Genomic DNA, 18,318 nt, shown 5'->3' with positions numbered 1-18,318 from the left:
CTTAGAGCAAATTGTCAGCTCTGAAATAGCCTGAGAGGAGTAGTGGGATTTATAATTTAGAATATATCGGTGGCAAGAGCACAAGCATTGGCCAGAACTGACTTGGGTGCACAAATAGACCCTCCCTTGAATTTTTCTGAGATACTAGAGAACAGACGGAATTTAAGAGTGGTAAAAAATATCCTAAAATTAAACAAAGATGATCATAGTAAGATAACACATTGCGTTGATTTTGCTGACCTTACTTTGTACTCATGAGCTGAGGAATTATTGTAATTTTAAGGTTACAAATATAATATTCCTCTTCCAAATAGTCATTTGCTTGAGGATATGGAACATGTCTCATTCAATTTTGCATTATCCACGCCTAATATGGTTTCTGTTACATAGAACGTGCTAACAATGATTGAATGAAAAATGAATGAATGAATGTTGGAGTGTTGAATGAATTACAGGGTGAATAAAACACAGGGCTGATACAAGAGATGTATTCACTATGTATGGGTGTATAAACTTATCCTGTTCCCACATCATAGGCTTCCCAAAAGAAATCACAGAAACATGAAAACAGTTTCAAAGAGAGGAAGAGAATTTATAGTGAGAGCCACCTAGGACATGCCATCTCACAGCCTTTTGTATGCCAGGGAAGGAGAGAAAACAGGACACATGGATTGACTATATGCTCACACACCAGCAACTGTCAAAGAGACAACTTGAGCTATTTGCAAAGTAAATTCTATAATTACTGATGACAGTTGTTTGTCTTTGTTGGTTAAAAATACAATTTCCAAACCTAAAATGTCTTCATCGTTCCTGAGGGTGCCACATTATTGATGACTGTGACTTTCTCTTCTTTCACAAATCATCTCATTCTGTAATTTAAAAAAAATTAAACTAAAACATTTCAATCAAGTACATCAACTTGTGTGAAACTACTTCAAGGACTTAACAGTGATATTAAATAACATAGCTTGATTCTTTCACAAGAGCTTTATTTCAACCAGAAAGCATATTACAGGTCCCAAAGGAGGGTCAAGATACAATAAATATGCTTCTTCCATCAAGCTGATTTTCCTGCTTCCCAACTTCCACAGAGGATTAACACCAAGCCCTTTCATACCAGAATACTAGTGTTTCAGTTGACAATTTGGGTCACTTATTTATGTATAGTTCATTCACAGCATAGCTCTTCAGCTCTGCCTCCCAAGCTCCAAAACACACATATGAAGCTTTAATTAAAACTGATGCATATGTGCATCTGTGTAATTCCTGCAATAGACTGTGAGCAAAGTGAGGGCAAGGATTATCTCATTAGACTATCACCATGATGCTGAGCATAGTGACTGCTGTATTATGAGTGTTAAGAAGATGTTTTTTAAAAAGTGTTATAAGTTGGGAAACAGTTAAAGGATCTTGGGTTTTGGAGCAACACAGTCCTGAATTCGAATCCTAAATTTACCACTTTCTATATATTTTATTTTACGTGTGTCATTAAAAATTCTTAGGTCTCAGATTCTTACTGAAATAAGGAAAGGCATTTCACATTCTCCCAACTCAATTGCAAAATGTATATTATGAATGTAAAGCAACTAGAATGCACCCTGGAAAATACATTCTAATTATTGATCATCTACTATCCTTATTAACTAGGAGTTAAGAAAGATCAGTGTGAACTTGAGTGGTCTAGAAATACTTCACTGAGAAGGGAATTTTATTATTGAATAAAGGCAGAACAAAAATTTATCAAGCTTAAAAATCAGAAAAAAATGTTTAAAGAATGATGGGAATAATTTCCACTTAAAAGTCTAATATATTTATTACCTTTTTCTTAAGAAAATATGTATAACAACAAGTGTGTTTATCGCTTCTTGATGGGCTAAGCAAATTATAAAAGCAGTGGTTCTTACACCAGAGAACTTACAAACTTGTGTACACAGTGAACACATAGAATGACTAAAGAGAAAAATGAGACAATATATGATTAACTGTGAAAACTTGTTAAAACAACAAATTGAGAAAAGATAAGATCAGGATTGGCTAGGGTGGTAAGGAAAATGCTTCATAAATGTGGCTGGACTTCAACCATAATTGTAGGGTGGGTTTAAATAGGAAGAAAAAAAGAATAGTGTGTTCTAGGCAGATGAAACAATAATGAATAAAAGAAAAGCTTCTCCAATTTGCACAAGTTACTCTTGAGCCACTAATGGCAAATTGCCTTCCTAGAAACAAAATACTCAGACTGAGAAGCAATAGTAGATATGGTTGATAAGTAAGATGATGCTTTCCTATAATCTCAATCAAGGATATAAATGTATAATGAATTCTGACCTAGCTTAGAGACAGCTAAAAAGAGAAAAGAGGAATCAGTTAGGATCAGTAGTAGACAGCAGAAAGTCATGAGATAGGGATTGGACAAATAACTGGGTAGAAGGAAAAGTAACATAGTGGATTGTGAAGTACCAATAGGTTTGCTGAGAAGGAATCAGAATGGAATAATGGTGAGGTTAATTTCATGTGAGATTAAATATATAATATTTGGTTGAAATTTTAAACAATTACATAAATCTAAGAGTTTAAAACAAAATATTATAAAAGAGATGTTTCTTATTGTGATGAAATAAGATCTCCTTAGTAGTTTTGTAGAATTCCTTGGACTTAACTGATACCCATGTCACATATTTCTTCTAATCAACTTTTAAGTAGTTTTGGACCCCAAATTTTGTCTTCACTCTTAAAATCTTGAGCTATCAGCCCACCTTTCCCATTGCCTGCTCTACATTTCCATATAAATATCTACTGGAAGCCAATTTAACATGTAAAAACTGACATCAGAATTTTCTCTCCCAAATGTCCTCAGCTACTTCCCTATCCCGATAACACTGATAGTGACATCCTTGTTTTCTCACACTTGAATTATTAGAGAAGCCTGAGCATTTGAGGAAGCAGTTGCCTCTTCCAGCTTTTCCAGACTCATTTCAGCAGGGAAAGACCTTCACGAGTCAGCACAGCTGACTCTGGATGGGTGGGCCAGCTGGTAGCAGACAGGAGGGGCTTGCTGTTTGGTACTTTCAGAGGGGAAGGTTCATGTTCTGAGGTTGGGAAGGGTCATTGGGTAGGCTCTTTAGCTGGGTGGTGCCACTAATTATATTCCATGGTTGGGCAGGGCTGCAGGCTGTGCTCCCTGGCCAGGTAGTGCCATTGGTCAGACTGCATTTAGGTTGGGCTTCAGGGTTGGCTCCACCACTGTAGAGGATCTCAAGCTGTGCTTCACAGTTGGAGGGGGCCTCAGCCTGGGTTTCATGGTCAGGTGCTGCTGCAGGCAGTGTTCCACAGCTGGTTGGGACTGCAGGCTGGGCTCCATTGATTGGGCAGGCCACTGGCTATGCTGCACACTTGGGCTAGATTGTTGGCTGGGCTCCCTGTTCAGCTGGGGCCAGAGGCTATGCTCACATTTGAGCAGAGGCACTGGTTTACTCAGGCAGGGCCATATTATGGGCTCTGTGGCTGGGCCAGACTGCTGGGTACCCAAGCCAGGAAGAACTGCTGATCATCATGCTCCTTAGCCAAATGGAACCACTGGCTTAGCACTGTGAGTGAGCTCGGCTCTCTGGTCTGGTGCTGCTACCATCAGGAACCTGATCTGCCAAGATCCCTGCACTGGTCGCTTGAGCCCTGCCCCTTTCTTTATTTCTCGCTGACCCCTGGCAGTCTAGTCCTGCTGATTACCCTAGTATTCCCTGTGATGTGAGACAGAATTGGCCTCCCAGGAAGCTTCCCAGAAAATTGGAGAAGCTGTATGTCTGCCTCAGGCTCTCTTTTCCCCACTGGTAAAACCATAGTCCCAGGGGAACCTTCTCTGTGTGGCTCTGTGTTGGCCTGGGGAAGGGGTGACATGGTCAAAGTGAAACTGCTCCTCTTATCCTTCTAATGCAGCTTTTCTTGTTTTTTGTTTGTTTGTTTGTTGTTTGTTTGTTTTGGGGTTTTTTTGTGTGGTCAAGGGGATGATTCACCTTCACCCCTGGGTTCTGGGATTTTCACAAAGGTGTTCTTATCTGTGGAAAGTTGCTAGTCTTTCTGTGAGGGAAAATAATGCCAGGGACCTCCTATTCTGCCATCTTGCTGACGTCACTCCAGAAGGATTTTGGTAGAAATTGGCAACTGGAGTCAAAAAATTATAGAGAAATAACAAAGAACATAAAATAGCAAAAAAAAATTTTGAAAAATAATAGAGCTGGAGGACTCCCACTAATTACTTTCTAAAAGTTACTTTAAAGTAAAGTAATTGAGACAGTGTGGTATTGGTGTAAGAATAGATATATAGCTTAATGGAAAAAAGAGAGAGTTCCACAGTAGACCTACACATTGTACAGACAATTGATTTGCAACAACTAAAATTCAGTGAGGTAAGGGATAGTCTTCAACAAATGGTGCTGGAATATTTGGATATTCATTGCATAACCATGAACCTTGATCAGTACTTCATACACATACAAATATACAAAGATTAACACAAAAAGGATCACGTGAGAAGGCAAAAAAAATTTTTTAAGCCTTCTTGAAAAAAACAGGAGAAAATCTGTGAGTTGAGATTAAGTGAAGATTTCTGAGAGGACACAAAAAGCAATTACAAAAGAAAATAATTATAAATTGGACTTCATCAAAACTAAAAACTTCTGCCCTTTGAAAGATGTTAAGGAAATGAAAATACAAGCCACAGGGAGAAAATAGTTGCAAAACATCTGATAAAAGATTTATATTCAGAAGATATAAGGAATTCACTTTATATGACACACATGACAATTTTTAAAAACAGCAAAATATTTGAACAGACGCTTCACCAAAGAAGATAGAAGAATGTCAAATAAGCACATAAAAACATGCTTATCATTATTAGTCATTAGGAAATTTTAAACTGAAAAGACAATGAGATGCCTCTATACTTATTGTGCTTTCATATATCTTCTTTTGCGAAATGTCTGTTCAAGACTGTTATCTATTTACTGTCTTTTTATTATTGAATTGTAGGACTTTTTATATATTCTGGATAAAGTCTTTGTGAGATACATGCATGGCACATATTTTATAACACTATCATGACTATACATTTTCATAATGATATTTTTATAAGCAAAAGTTTGTTGAAATCCAATTTATCATATATTTTATGGTTAGTCCTTTTTGCTAACCCCAAGGCAATAAAGGTATTCTCTTATGTTATCTCCTAAAAGCTTTCTACTTTTAGATGTTATATTTAGATTCATAAACCACCTTTATTTAAATTTTGTATATAGTATGAGAAATGGGTTAATTTTCCACATATACAATTGTTCCAGTGCCATATATTGTTCTGTTTTATTAATCAAGTTGTCTATCCTTTTGCCAATATCACTCTGTTTTGATTACTGTATTTTTATAAGTTTTGAAGTTCCAAGTAACCCAACCTTATACTTTTTTAAGTTTCGGCAATTCTGTTTTTTGCATTTTCATATACATTTTAGAATCAGTTTTTAAAATATAGTTTGCTGGCATTATGACGGACATCTTATTTTACATCTACAGATTGATTTGTGGAGAATGACAGCTTAAAAACATTAAATCTTCCAATCTGTGAGCATGATTTAGCTCTTAATTTATGTCAGATCTCCTATAATTTGTGTCAGTGGTGCTTCCTACTTTTCAGTACAGAGGTCTTGCATGTCTTTCACTTTATTTAGTCCTAAATATTTCATGCTTTTGATTCTATTGAAAACTGTATTTTTATTATCTCATTTTCCAGTTTTTGAAATATTACCAATATTTCTTTTTTCTTAGATTATTTGTACTGTTATTACAAAAGTACATTCACAGTTATTTTATAAATGGTAAGTGAATAGTAAACTTTATGAGTAGTTGAATGTCTGAAAATGGCTTTATTTATCACGGTTAATTTATGATTCAGTATAATTTTGCTAAAGATGTTGAAGGCATGCTATAATATCTGCTGCAATCCATTTTTACCCATATGGGAATCATAGGCTAGTCTAATTATTGTTTCTTTGCAGTAGAACATTTTTTTCTCCTTAAGAAATTTTTAGGATTTCTTTGTACTTAGTCTACTGTAATTACTGTAAAAAACACAAACAATATTGTGTTTAGGTATGTTTTTATTTTTCATGCGTACTTCTTGGCACTCAATGGGCCTTTTCAATTTGAAGGCACATGTCTTCCTTCAGGTCTGGTAATTTTTCTTTATTTCTTTAGAATTTCTTCCTTTCTATTTTATTAACCTTCTGTGACTCCCTTACTAGATACTGGACCTCCTGACTTGATTCTAAGTATATATTATCTTTATTCTCATATTCTCTATCTCTTTGTAAACTTTCATTTTTATTCTGGGAAATACCCTTGACTCCATCTTTCATACCCCTTTTTAATATTTGATACCATATATTTAAGTTCAAAGTATTCTGAGTTATTCCTTGATTCTTTCTTAACATACCATATTAAGTTATATGTGCAATATCTTCTTGAAACTTACAGTATTTATAATTGTGTGTGTGTATTTTTTGACAGCTTCACGTATTTTCATTTTCCCTAGAGTCAATAATTTCATTTGTTTACTTTGGTTCTCTTTTGTGCCACTAGATTTTTTTTCAAACATCTAGTTATTTCTTTGTTGTCAATTTGTATTTAGGAATAAAGGAACAGGTTTTCTTACATAAGTAACTGGATGGGTTTCCTTTGCATTTGTGAAGTCTACTTTTGCCTAACAGATTTATGCAATGGAAGAGCTAAGGCTGAGCTCTTTGAATATCAGCAGATCACATCAACTGACAGGATTCATTTTACTGTGTGTATATATATGAATCTAGCAGGCAGAACACACATACCTCAAACACAAATGCTAGGACAAGGAAGGTTGTTTCTCTGGGTTGTCAACACCAATGCTAGGAGCTCCAGCTTTCCACAGGTGGAAATTATTTATAGATTAAATCTCCAGTTATATTCTGAGTGTTTGTACATGACATACAAAGGAAATTGTGGCATAAGTTAATTCACACTGATTTTCTTTTTTTTTTCTTATTAAACTAGTGGGTTTTTTTAACTTGTTATGTTATATTGGAGTCTAGTTGATTAACAATACTGTGTTAGTTTCAGGTGTACAGCAAAGTGATTCAGTTATACAAATACATGTATCTATTCTTTTTCAAATTCTTTTCCCATTTAGGTTTTTATATAATATTGAGCAGAGTTCCATGTGCTATACAGTAGGTCCTTGTTGGTTATCCATTTTAAATATAGCAGTGTGTGCATGTCAATCCCAAACTCCCTAAGTACCCCACACTGATTTTCTGTGGGTAAAACTTCACTCATTTACCATTACTTATGGCCCCTAACTACTCTTTCTTAATCTTCACAGTACTGAGTTTAATTTCAGAACATCTATGTGGTTTTGCCTCCAAGGAATAAACAATTCCACCTCTACTTTTGTCTTACCCTTTGTCAGTTTCTGGGTTAGACACTTACTCTGATATGGTCTAAATGATTTAATTATATTTTAAATTTTTTGAAATTCATTAAGATCTTCTGTCCAATGATATCTAAAAATATCGAGAGCTCATATATATTTTCATTAACAATCATTATTTCTCCTCTAATTTCAATGAGTCTTCAGCAAAAAAAAAAAAGAGGTAAATATATGTGCTCAGTCCACCAACTTGTACCAGTAGCCTACATGTAAATGATATCATACAGTATTTGTCCCTCTCTGACTGGCGTATTACACTTGGTATAATGTCTTCCAGGTCACAAATGCCAGAATTTCCTTCTTTTTTAAGTCTGAAGAATATTCAGTTGTGTTTATGTGTTTGTGTGTGTGCATATGCATGTGCGTGTGTGTGTGTGTGTGTATCACATTTTCTTTATCCATTCATCAGTCAACAGACATTTAGTTTGTTTCCATATCTTGGCTATTCTGAACAATGCTGCAATGAACATGAGAGTACAGACATCTCTTTGAGAAAGTAATTTCTTTTCCTTTGGACATATACCCAGAAGTGGGATTGCTGGATCATATGGTAGTTCTATCTTTAATTATTTGAGGAACCTCCATACTGTTTTCCATAATTGCTTTACCAAAATACATTTACACTAACATTCCCAAGGGTTCTCTTTTCTTCACATCCTCACCAACATTTGTTATCTCTTGTTTTTTTGATAATAGACACCCTAACAGGTGTGTGGTGCTATCTCGTGGTTTTGACATGTATATCCCTAATGATTAGTGATGTTGAGTATTTCTTTTCATATACCTATTGGCCATTTGTATGTCGTCTTTGGAAAAATACCGATCCAGGTCCTTTGCCCATTTTTAAATTGGGTTATTTGTGGTTTTGCCATTGAATTGTAAGTGTTCCTTACATTTTTTGAACATTAACCCCTTATCAGATATACAGTTTGCAAATACTTTCTCTAATTTCATTTTGTTGATAGTTTACTTTGTTGTGCCAAAACACTTGTTTATTTTTCCTTTTGTTGCCTTTGTTTTCAGTGTCAAATCCAAAAAATCATTGCCAAGAGCAATGCCAAAGAGCTTTTCCCCTATGTTTTCTTCTAGGAATTTTATGGTTTCAGGTTTTGTGCTTAAGTCTTTAATCCATTTTTAGTTGATTTTTGTGTACAGTATAAGATAGAGGTCAAAGGCCAATATTTTTTGTACCATTCTTAGTTTCTTTCTTTCTTTGTATTTTTTTTTTTTTACCTGTAGTGACACATTTAATTCTCATGAAAGTCCTATGAGGTAGCTACTATTATCACCATTTTATATATGGGTAAACTAAGGCACAGAGAGCTCAAATACCTTTCCCAAGGACTCATGGCTAAACTGTAGTGATAGAATTTGAAACTCATGCAATCTGATTATAGATGCTTGATTCTAGATTCTGGATATAACTACTATAAGGTATACCTAAGTAAAATTAAATGGGCAAAGGATATAAACAGCTAATTCACTGAACTATATTAAAAGTATATAAAGTATAAATGTATTTGTTCAATCTTTTCAGTAATCATATAATTGCAAATTAAAGCATCAATAGTACAACATTTTGCCTCTGAAATTATAATGGATTAATAAATGGTAATAATACTAGTGGAAATGAGCACTTTCATATGCTGCTCATAAAAGTAAAAATTATTACAATCTTTCTGAAAATAAGTTTTGAACACATTCTGAGCCCTCATACATGTACCCATTGAAACATTTTTTTCTAGGAATCTTGCCTATCTCTTAAAAATAGGAAAATGTTTATATATAAAATATTAATGGAAGCACAATCATAATAATTGAAAATAATTCAAAATACCAAAATATCATTCATTTATTCATTCATAAATTTAGTCACAATTATTTATTCATCAGCCACAACATGCCAGACACTGTCTGAGACCCTGGGAATGTAGTAGTAATGAGACACACAAAATCATTTCTCTCAAAGACTTTACATTTTATTGGAGGGAGACAGGCAATAAATAAAAAAAATGAAAGAAAGAAAAAGAAAAAGAAAACCAAGTACTGATAAGTACTATAATGAAGAAAAATATGATGAGTTTATGGAGAGAAACTGGGGACTACTTTAGATAGTTAGGTGATGACATTTAAATTGAGATCTGAGGGAAGAGTTTTCTCTACTGAAGTAAAACTCCAAGACAGAAAAAGACTTAGCATATTTGAACAATAGAAAGACACCTAGTTCTATGCAATCAACTAAAAAGAGGAAGACTTACATAGGACCTTGTAGAACCTCTAAGGAATTTGAACTTTATTCTAAATGTGTTGAGAAGCTATTGAAGGATCTTGAAAAGAATATAACATAAACTGATTACATTTTAAAAGCTCACTTTTGCTGCTTCTTGGAGAATGGATTATAGTGAACAAAATAAGAAGCAGAATAATTATTTTGAAAGCTTATTACACTGGTCTAGGTGAAAATTAATGCCTTAGACCAGGGCACTAATGCAGACTAATGGAAGTGAACAAATTCCAGATATATTTTGGAGGTAGAAGTTAGGAAGTGAGTGGCCAACTTTGTTGAATGGTGCTTATAGGTTGAGAAAGTTGAAGCAGAGCAGAGACTATTGTATATGGCAACATTGGAGGTCACCAGTGGTCTTGACAACAGACGTGCCTTGGTAGGGGTGATAGCCTGGTTGAGGAAAAAATGCTAGATGAGAGAGAAAAATGGTTAAGTGCATTGTGGTACCTTCATTGGCTGCAGATATTTAACGTGGTAAATATTTTCAAAGACTATTTAACATGGTGAGTATTTTCAAAAAGTATTTAATGATTTTTGATCATGCTCAAAATAAACTTTTAAGAAAAAAGCAGGATTCAGTAGTGTAAATAGAACATAATTTTGCAAATAAATAAATAGCATAATGGTTCCATGATATTTAAGAAAATATTTTTTCAAGCACTATTATAAATTTTCCATAAAATGTACATGTAATTATGAACAGACAATATCGTATCTATATTGGGATAAAAATACTGGCTACTGGTAGTTTAATCCAATAGATAAAATAAATTTTATTCCCCAACCAATTATATACAATGGCTATTCAAGACTGCTTGGGAATCAAACAAAAAATGAAATTTTTGGCAACAACAAACTTCTGAATGCCAAAAGTATACATTATATATCTAAATTGTTCAAATCTTCTTTTGTGTCTTTGGGATATTTTTCTTCCAAATATTCTTCCATAATTCTTCTTGGTATATGTACTTCATATTTTGTGTTACTACTATGAATAAGACATTTACTTTTTAAAAAACATTTTATTTTATATTTGTGTATAGTTGATTAACAATGTTGTGTTACTTTTAGGTTTACAACAAAGTGATTCAGTTATACACATACATATATCTATTATTTTACAAATTCTTTTCCCATTTAGGTTATTACAGAATATTGAGCAGAGTTCCATGGGCTATAGAGTAGGTCCTTGTTGGTTATCAATTTTATTTTATTAAAAAGATTTTTTTTATCAGAGAGCTTATCTTCTCATCCCTTTTTAAAAAAACATCTTTATTGGAGTATAATTGTTTCACAATGATGTGCTGGTTTCTGCTGTATAACAAAGTGAATCAGCTTTACATATACACATATCCCCATATCTCCTCCCTCTTGCATCTCACTCCCACCATCCCTATCCCACCCCTCTAGGTGGACACAAAGCACCAAGCTGATCTCCCTGTGCTATGCATCTGCTTCCCACTAGCTATCTGTTTTACATTTGGTAGTGTATATATGTCCATGGCACTCTCTCAATTTGTCCCAGCTTACCCTTCCCCCTCCCCATGTCCTCAAGTCCATTCTCTGTCTGAGTCTTTATTACTGTCCTGACCCTAGGTTCTTCAGAACTTTTCTTGTTCTTTATATTCCATATATATCTTTTAGCATACAGTATTAGTTTTTATACTTTTGACTTACTTCACTCTGTATGACAGTCTCTAGGTCCATCCACCTCACTACAAATAACTCAAGTTCCTTTCTTTCTATGGCTGAGTAATATTCCATTGTATATATGTGCCACACCTTCTTTATCCATTCGTCTGTCGATGGACACTTAGGTTGCTTCCATGTCCTGGCTATTGCAAATAGAGCTGCAATGAACATGTGGTACATGACTCATTTTGAATTATGGTTTAATCAGGGTATATGTCCAGTAGTGGGATTTCTGGGTCGTTTGGTACTTCTATTTTTAGTTTTTTAAGGAACCTCCATACTGTTCTCCATAGTGGCTATATCGATTTATATTCCCACCAACAGTGCAAGAGGGTTCCCTTTTCTCCACACGCTCTCCAGCATTTATTGTTTGTAGATGTTTTGACGATGGCCATTCTGACCAGTGTGAGGTGATACCTCATTGTAGTTTTGATTTGCATTTCTTTAATTATTAGTGATGTTTCATGTGTTTGTTGTCAACCTGTATATCTTCTTTGCAGAATTGTCTATTTAGGTTTTCTCTCCAATTTTGGATTGTGTTGGTTCTTTTTTTTTATATTGAGCTGCATGAGCTGCCTGTATATTTTGGAGATGAATCCTTGTCAGTTGCTTCGTTTGCAAATATTTTCTCCCATTCTGAGGGTTGTCTTTTCATCTTGTTTATGGTTTCCTTCGCTGTGAAAAAGCTTTTAAGTTTCATTAGGTGCCATTTGTTTATTTTTGTTTTTATTTCCATTTCTCTAGGAGGTGGGTCAAAAAGGATCTTGCTGTATTTTATGCCATAGAATGTTCTGCCTATGTTTTCCTCTAAGAGATTTATAGAGTCTGGCCTTATATTTAGGTCTTTAATCCATTTTGAGTTTATTTTTGTCTATGGTGTTAGTGAGTGTTCTAATTTCATTCTTTTACATGTAGCTGTCCAATTTTCCCAGCACCACTTATTGAAGAGGCTGTCTTTTCTCCAATGTATATTCTTGCCTCCTTTATCAAAGATAAGGTAGCCATATGTGCGTGGGTTTATCTCTGGGCTTTCAATCCTGTTCCATTGATCTATATTTCTGTTTTTGTGCCAGTACCATACTGTCTTGATTACTGTAGCTTTGGAGTATAGTTTGAAGTCAGAGAGCCTGATCCCTCCAACTCCATTTTTCTTTCTCAAGATTGCTTTGACTATTTGCGGTCTTCTGTGTTTCTATACAAATTGAAAAATTTTTTGTTCTAGTTCTGTGAAAAATGCCATTGGTAGTTTGATAGGGATTGTGTTGAATCTGTAGATTGCTTTGGGTAGTAGAGTCATTTTCACAATGTTGATTCTTCCAATCCAAGAACATGGTATATCGCTCCATCTGTTTGTATCATCTTTAGTTTCTTTCATCAGTGTCTTAGAGTTTTCTGCATACAGGTCTTTTGTCTCCTTAGGTAGGTTTATTCCTAGATATTTATTCTTTTTGTTGCAATGGTAAATGGGAGTGTTTCCTTAATTTCTCTTTCAGACTTTTCATTGTTAGTGTGCAGAAATCCAACTGATTTCTGTGCGTTAATTTTGTATCCTGCCAGTCTACCGAATTCATTGATTAGCTCTAGTAACATCTTTAGGATTCTCTATATATAGTATCATGTCATCTGCAAACAGTGACACTTTTACTTCTTCTTTTCCAATTTGGATTTCTTTTATTTCTTCTTCTCGGAATGCTATGGCTAAAACTTCCAAACGTATGTTGAATAATAGTGGTGAAAGTGGACACCCTTTTCTTGTTCCTGATCTTAGTGGAAAAAGTTTCAGTTTTTCACCATTAAAAACGATGTTCGCTGTCGGTTTGTCATACATGGCCTTTATTATGTTGAGGTAAGTTCCCCCTATGCCTACATTCTGGAGGGTTTTATCATACATCTGTGCTGAATTTTTTCAAAAGCTTTTTCTTCATGTATTGAGATGAGCATATGGTTTTTATCCTTCAGTTTGTTAATATGGTATATCACACTGATTGATTGGTATATATTGAAGAATCCTTGCATTCCTGGGATAAACCCCAATTGATCATGGTGTATGATCCTTTTAATGAACTGTTGGATTCTGTTTGCTAGTGTTTTGTTGAGGATTTTTGCATCTATGTTCATCAGTGATATTGGCCTGTAGTTTTCTTTTTTGTGACATCTTTGTCTGGTTTTGGTATCAGGGTGATGGTGGCCTCATAGAATGAGTTTGGGAGTGTTCCTGCCTCTGCTATATTTTGGAAGATTTTCAGAAGCATAGGTGTTAGCTCTTTTCTAAATGTTTGATAGAATTTGCCTGTGAAGCCATCTGGTCCTGGGCTTTTGTTTGTTGGAAGATTTTAAATCACAGTTTCAATTTCAGTGCTTGTGATTGGTCTGTTTATATAATCTATTTCTTCCTGTTTTAGTCTCAGAAGGTTGTGGTTTTCTAAGAATTTCCCATTTCTTCCAGGTCATCCATTTTATTGGCATAGAGTTGTTTGTAGTAATCTCTCATTATCCTTTGTATTTCTGCAGTGTCACTTGTTACTTCTCCTTTTTCATTTCTAATTCTATTGATTTGAGTCTTCTCCCTTTTTTTCTTGATGAGTCTGGCTAATGGTTTATCAATTTTGCTTATCTTCTCAAAGAACCAGCTTGTAGTTTTATTGATCTTTGCTTTCATTTCCTTCATTTCTTTTTCATTTATTTCTGATCTGATCTTTATGATTTCTTTCCTTCTGCTAACTTTGTGTTTTTTTTGTTCTTCTTTCTCTCATTGCATTAGGTGTAAGGTTAGGTTGTTTATTTGAGATGTTTCTTGTTTCTTGAGGTAGGATTTTATTGCTATAAACTTCCCTCTTAGAACTGCTTTTGCTGCATCCCATAGGTTTTGGTCATTGTGTTTTCATGGTCATTTATTTCTAGGTATTTTCTGATTTCCTCTTTGATTTCTTCAGTAATCTCTTGCTTATTCAGTAGTGTATTGTTTAGCCTCCATGTGTTTGTATTTTTTACAGAATTTTTCCTGTAATTGATATCTAGTCCCATAGCATTGTGGTCACAAAAGATACTTGATACGATTTCAGTTTACAAAGGCTTGATATGTGACCCAAAATATTATCTATCCTTGAGAATGTTCCATGAGCATTTAAGAAGAAAGTGTATTCTGTTGTTTTTGGATGGAATGTCCTATAAATATAAATTAAGTACATGTTGTTTAATGTGTCATTTAAAGCTTGTGTTTCCTTATTTATTTTCATTTTGGGTCATCTGCCCTTTGGTTAAAGTGGGGTGTTAAAGTCCCCTACTATTATTGTGTTACTATCGATTTCCCCTTTTATGGCTCTTAGCATTTGCCTTATGTAATGAGGTGCTCCTATGTTGGGTGCATAAATATCTATAATTCTTATATCTTCTTCTTGGATTGATCCCTTGATCATTATGTAGTGTCCTTTTTTGTCTCTTGTAATTGTCTTTATGTTAAAGTCTATTTCGTCTGGTGTGAGAATTGCTACTCTAGCTTTCTTTTGATTTCCATTTGCATGGAATATATTTCCATCCCCTCACTTTCTGTCTGTATGTGTCCCTAGGTCTGAAATGGGTCTGTTATAGACAGCATATATATGGGTCTTGTTTTTGTATCCATTCTGCCAGTCTGTGTCTTTTGGTGGGAGCATTTAATCCATTTACATTTAAGGTAATTATCACTATGTATGTTGCTATTACCATTTTCTTAATTGTTTTGGGTTTGTTTTTGTAGGTCTTTTCCTTCTCTTGTGTTTCCCACTTAGAGAAGTTCCTTTAGCATTTGTTGTAGAGCTGGTTTGGGGTGCTGAATTCTCTTAGCGTTTGCTTGTCTCTAAACGTTTTGATTTCTCCATCGAATCTGAATGAGGTCCTTGTTGGGTAGAGTAATCTTGGTTGTAAGTTTTTCCCTTTCATCACTTTAAATATGTCGTGCCACTCCCTTCTGGCTTGCAGAGTTTCTGCTGAGAGATCAGCTGTTAACCTTATGGGGATTCCCTTGTACATTATTTGTTGCTTTTCCCTTGCTGCTTTTAATATTTTACCTTTGATGTTAATTTTGGATTGTTTGATTAATATGTGTCTTGATGTGTTTCTTCTTGGATTTATCCTAGATGGGACTCTCTGCACTTCCTGGACTTGATTGACTATTTCCTTTCCCATGTTATGTAAATTTTTAACTATAATCTCTTCACATATTTTCTCAGTCCCTTTTTTTTCTCTTCTTCTTCTGGGACTCCTATAATTCGAATGTTGGTGCATTTATTTTTGTCCCAGATTTCTCTGACACTGTCCTCAATTCTTTTCATTTTTTTTTCTTTATTCTGCTCTGCAGTTGTTTTCTACTGTTTTATCTTCCAGGTCACCTATCCATTCTTCTGCCTCAGTTATTCTGCTATCGATTCCTTCTAGAGAATTTTTAATTTCGTATATTGTGTTCCTCATCCTTTGTTTGCTCTTTAATTCTTCCAGGTCCTTGTTAAACATTTCTTGTATTTTCTCCATTGTATTTACAAGATTTTGGATCATCTTTACTATCATTACTCTGAATTCTTTTTCAAGTAGACTGCCTATTTCCTCTTCATTTATTTGGTCTGGTGGTTTTTACCTTGCTCCTTCACTTGCTGCATGTTTCTCTGTCTTCTCATTTTGCTTAACTTAGTGTGTTTGGGGTCTCATTTTCGCAGGCTGCTGGTTCATAGTTCCCATTGTTTTTACCCCCAGTGGGTAAATTTGGCTCAGTGGGTTGTGTAGGCTTCCTGGTGGAGGGGACTGGTGCCTGTGTTCTGGTGGATGAGGCTAGATCTTGTCTTTCTTATGGGCAGGAATGAATCCGGTGGTGTGTTTTGGGTTGTATGTGAACTAATTATGATTTTAGAAGCCTTTCTTCTAATGGGTTGTGTTGTGTTCCTGTCTTGCTAATTGTTTGGCATAGGGTGTCCAGCACTGTAGCTTCCTGATCGTTGAGTAGAGCTGGGTTTTAGTGTTGAGATGGAGTTCTGCAGGAGAGCTTTTGTCATTTGATATTACTTTGGGCCTGGAGTTCTCTGGTAGACCAATATCGTGAAGTCATATCTCCCACCTAAGAGGCTCAGGCCTGACACGCTGCTGGAGCACCAAGAACCTGTCAGCCACATGGCTCAGAAGAAAAGGGAGAAAAAATAAATAAAATAAAATAAAATAAAATAAAATATTATAAAATAAAGTTATTAAAATAAAGAATTAAAAAATATTCTTAAAAATAAAAAAATTAACAAGTAATAAAAAAGGAAGAAATTAGAGAGCAACCAAACCAGAAAACAAATCCACCAATGATAACAAGCACTAAAAATTATACTAAAGAAAGAGAAAAACATTGACAGAGAGAACCATAGGACAAATGGTGAATGCATAGCTATAGAGACAGAATCACACAAAGAAGCATACCCATACATACTCACAAAAAGAGAAAAATGAAGAAATTATATATATGTATATATAAACAAAAAAAAAGGAAGAGAGCAACGAAATCAAGAAACAAATCTACTAATGATAGTAAACTCTAAATGCTAAGCTAAGATAAACATAAGACCAAAAATTAGATGCAGAAAGCAAACCCCAAGTCTACAGTTGCTCACAAAGTCCACTGCCTCAATTTTGGGATGATTCTTTGTCTATTCAGGTATTCCACAGATGCAGGGTACATCAAGTTAATTGTGGAGATTTAATCCACTGCTCCTGAGCCTGCACAGAGAAATTTCCCTTTCTCTTCTTTGTTTGCACAGCTCCTGGTGTTCAGCTTTGGATTTGGCCCCACCTCTGCATGTAGGTCACCCTCTGGCATCTGTTCTTCATCCAGACAGGAGGGGGTTAAAGGAGTGGCTGATTAGGTGGCTCTGGCTCACTCAGGCTGGGGGTGAGGGAGGGGTACGGAGTGCGGGGCAAGACTGCGGCAGCAGAGGCTGTCATGACGTTGCAGCAGCCTGAAACACGCCATGTGTTCTCCCGGGGAACTTGTCCCTGGATCATGGGACTTTGGCAGTGGTGGGCTGCACAGGCTCCCAGGAGGGAAGGTGTGGATAGTGACCTGTGCTTGTACACAGGCTTCTTGGTGGCTGCAGCAGCAGCCTTAGCGTTTCATGCCCGTCTCTGGTGTCCACGCTGATAGCCATGGCTCACGCCTATCTCTTGCGCTCATTTAGGCAGTGCTCTGAATCCCCTCTTCTCGGGCACCACGAAACACTGGTCTCTTACCTCTTCGGCAGCTCCAGACTTTTTCCCGGACTTCCTCCAGGCTAGCTGTGTCACACTAGCCCCCTTCAGGCTGTGTTCATGCAGCCAACCCCAGTCCTCTCCCTGGGGTCTCACTTCTGAAGCCCGAGCCTCAGCTTCCAGCCCCCACCCACCCCAGCGGGCGAGCAGATAAGTCTCTCAGGCTGGTACGTGCTGGTCAGCACTGATCCTCTGTGTGGGAATCTCTCTGCTTTGCCCTCTGCACCCCTGTTGCTGCACTCTCCTCCATGACTCTAAAGCTTCCCCCCCGTCCACCCCCTGTCTCCACCAGTGAAGGGGCTTCCTCGTGTGTGGACATGTTTCCACCTTCACAGCTCCCTCCCAGAGATGCAGGTCCCATCCTTATTCTTTTGTCTCTGTTTTTCCTGTTTTCTTTTGCCCTACCCAGGTACATAGGGAGTTTCTTGACTTTTGGGATGTCTGAGGGCTTCTGCCAGCATTCAGTAGGTGTTCTGTAGGAGTTGTTCCACATATAGATGTATTTTTGATGTATTTGTTGGGAGGAAGGTGATCTCCACGTGTTATCCTCCACCATCTCGAAGGTCCCCTGGTTATCTCT

This window comes from Hyperoodon ampullatus (assembly GCF_949752795.1).
Source record: "Hyperoodon ampullatus genome assembly, chromosome: X".
Lineage (NCBI taxonomy): Eukaryota > Metazoa > Chordata > Mammalia > Artiodactyla > Ziphiidae > Hyperoodon > Hyperoodon ampullatus.
Note: the sequence above shows the minus strand (reverse complement) of the source record.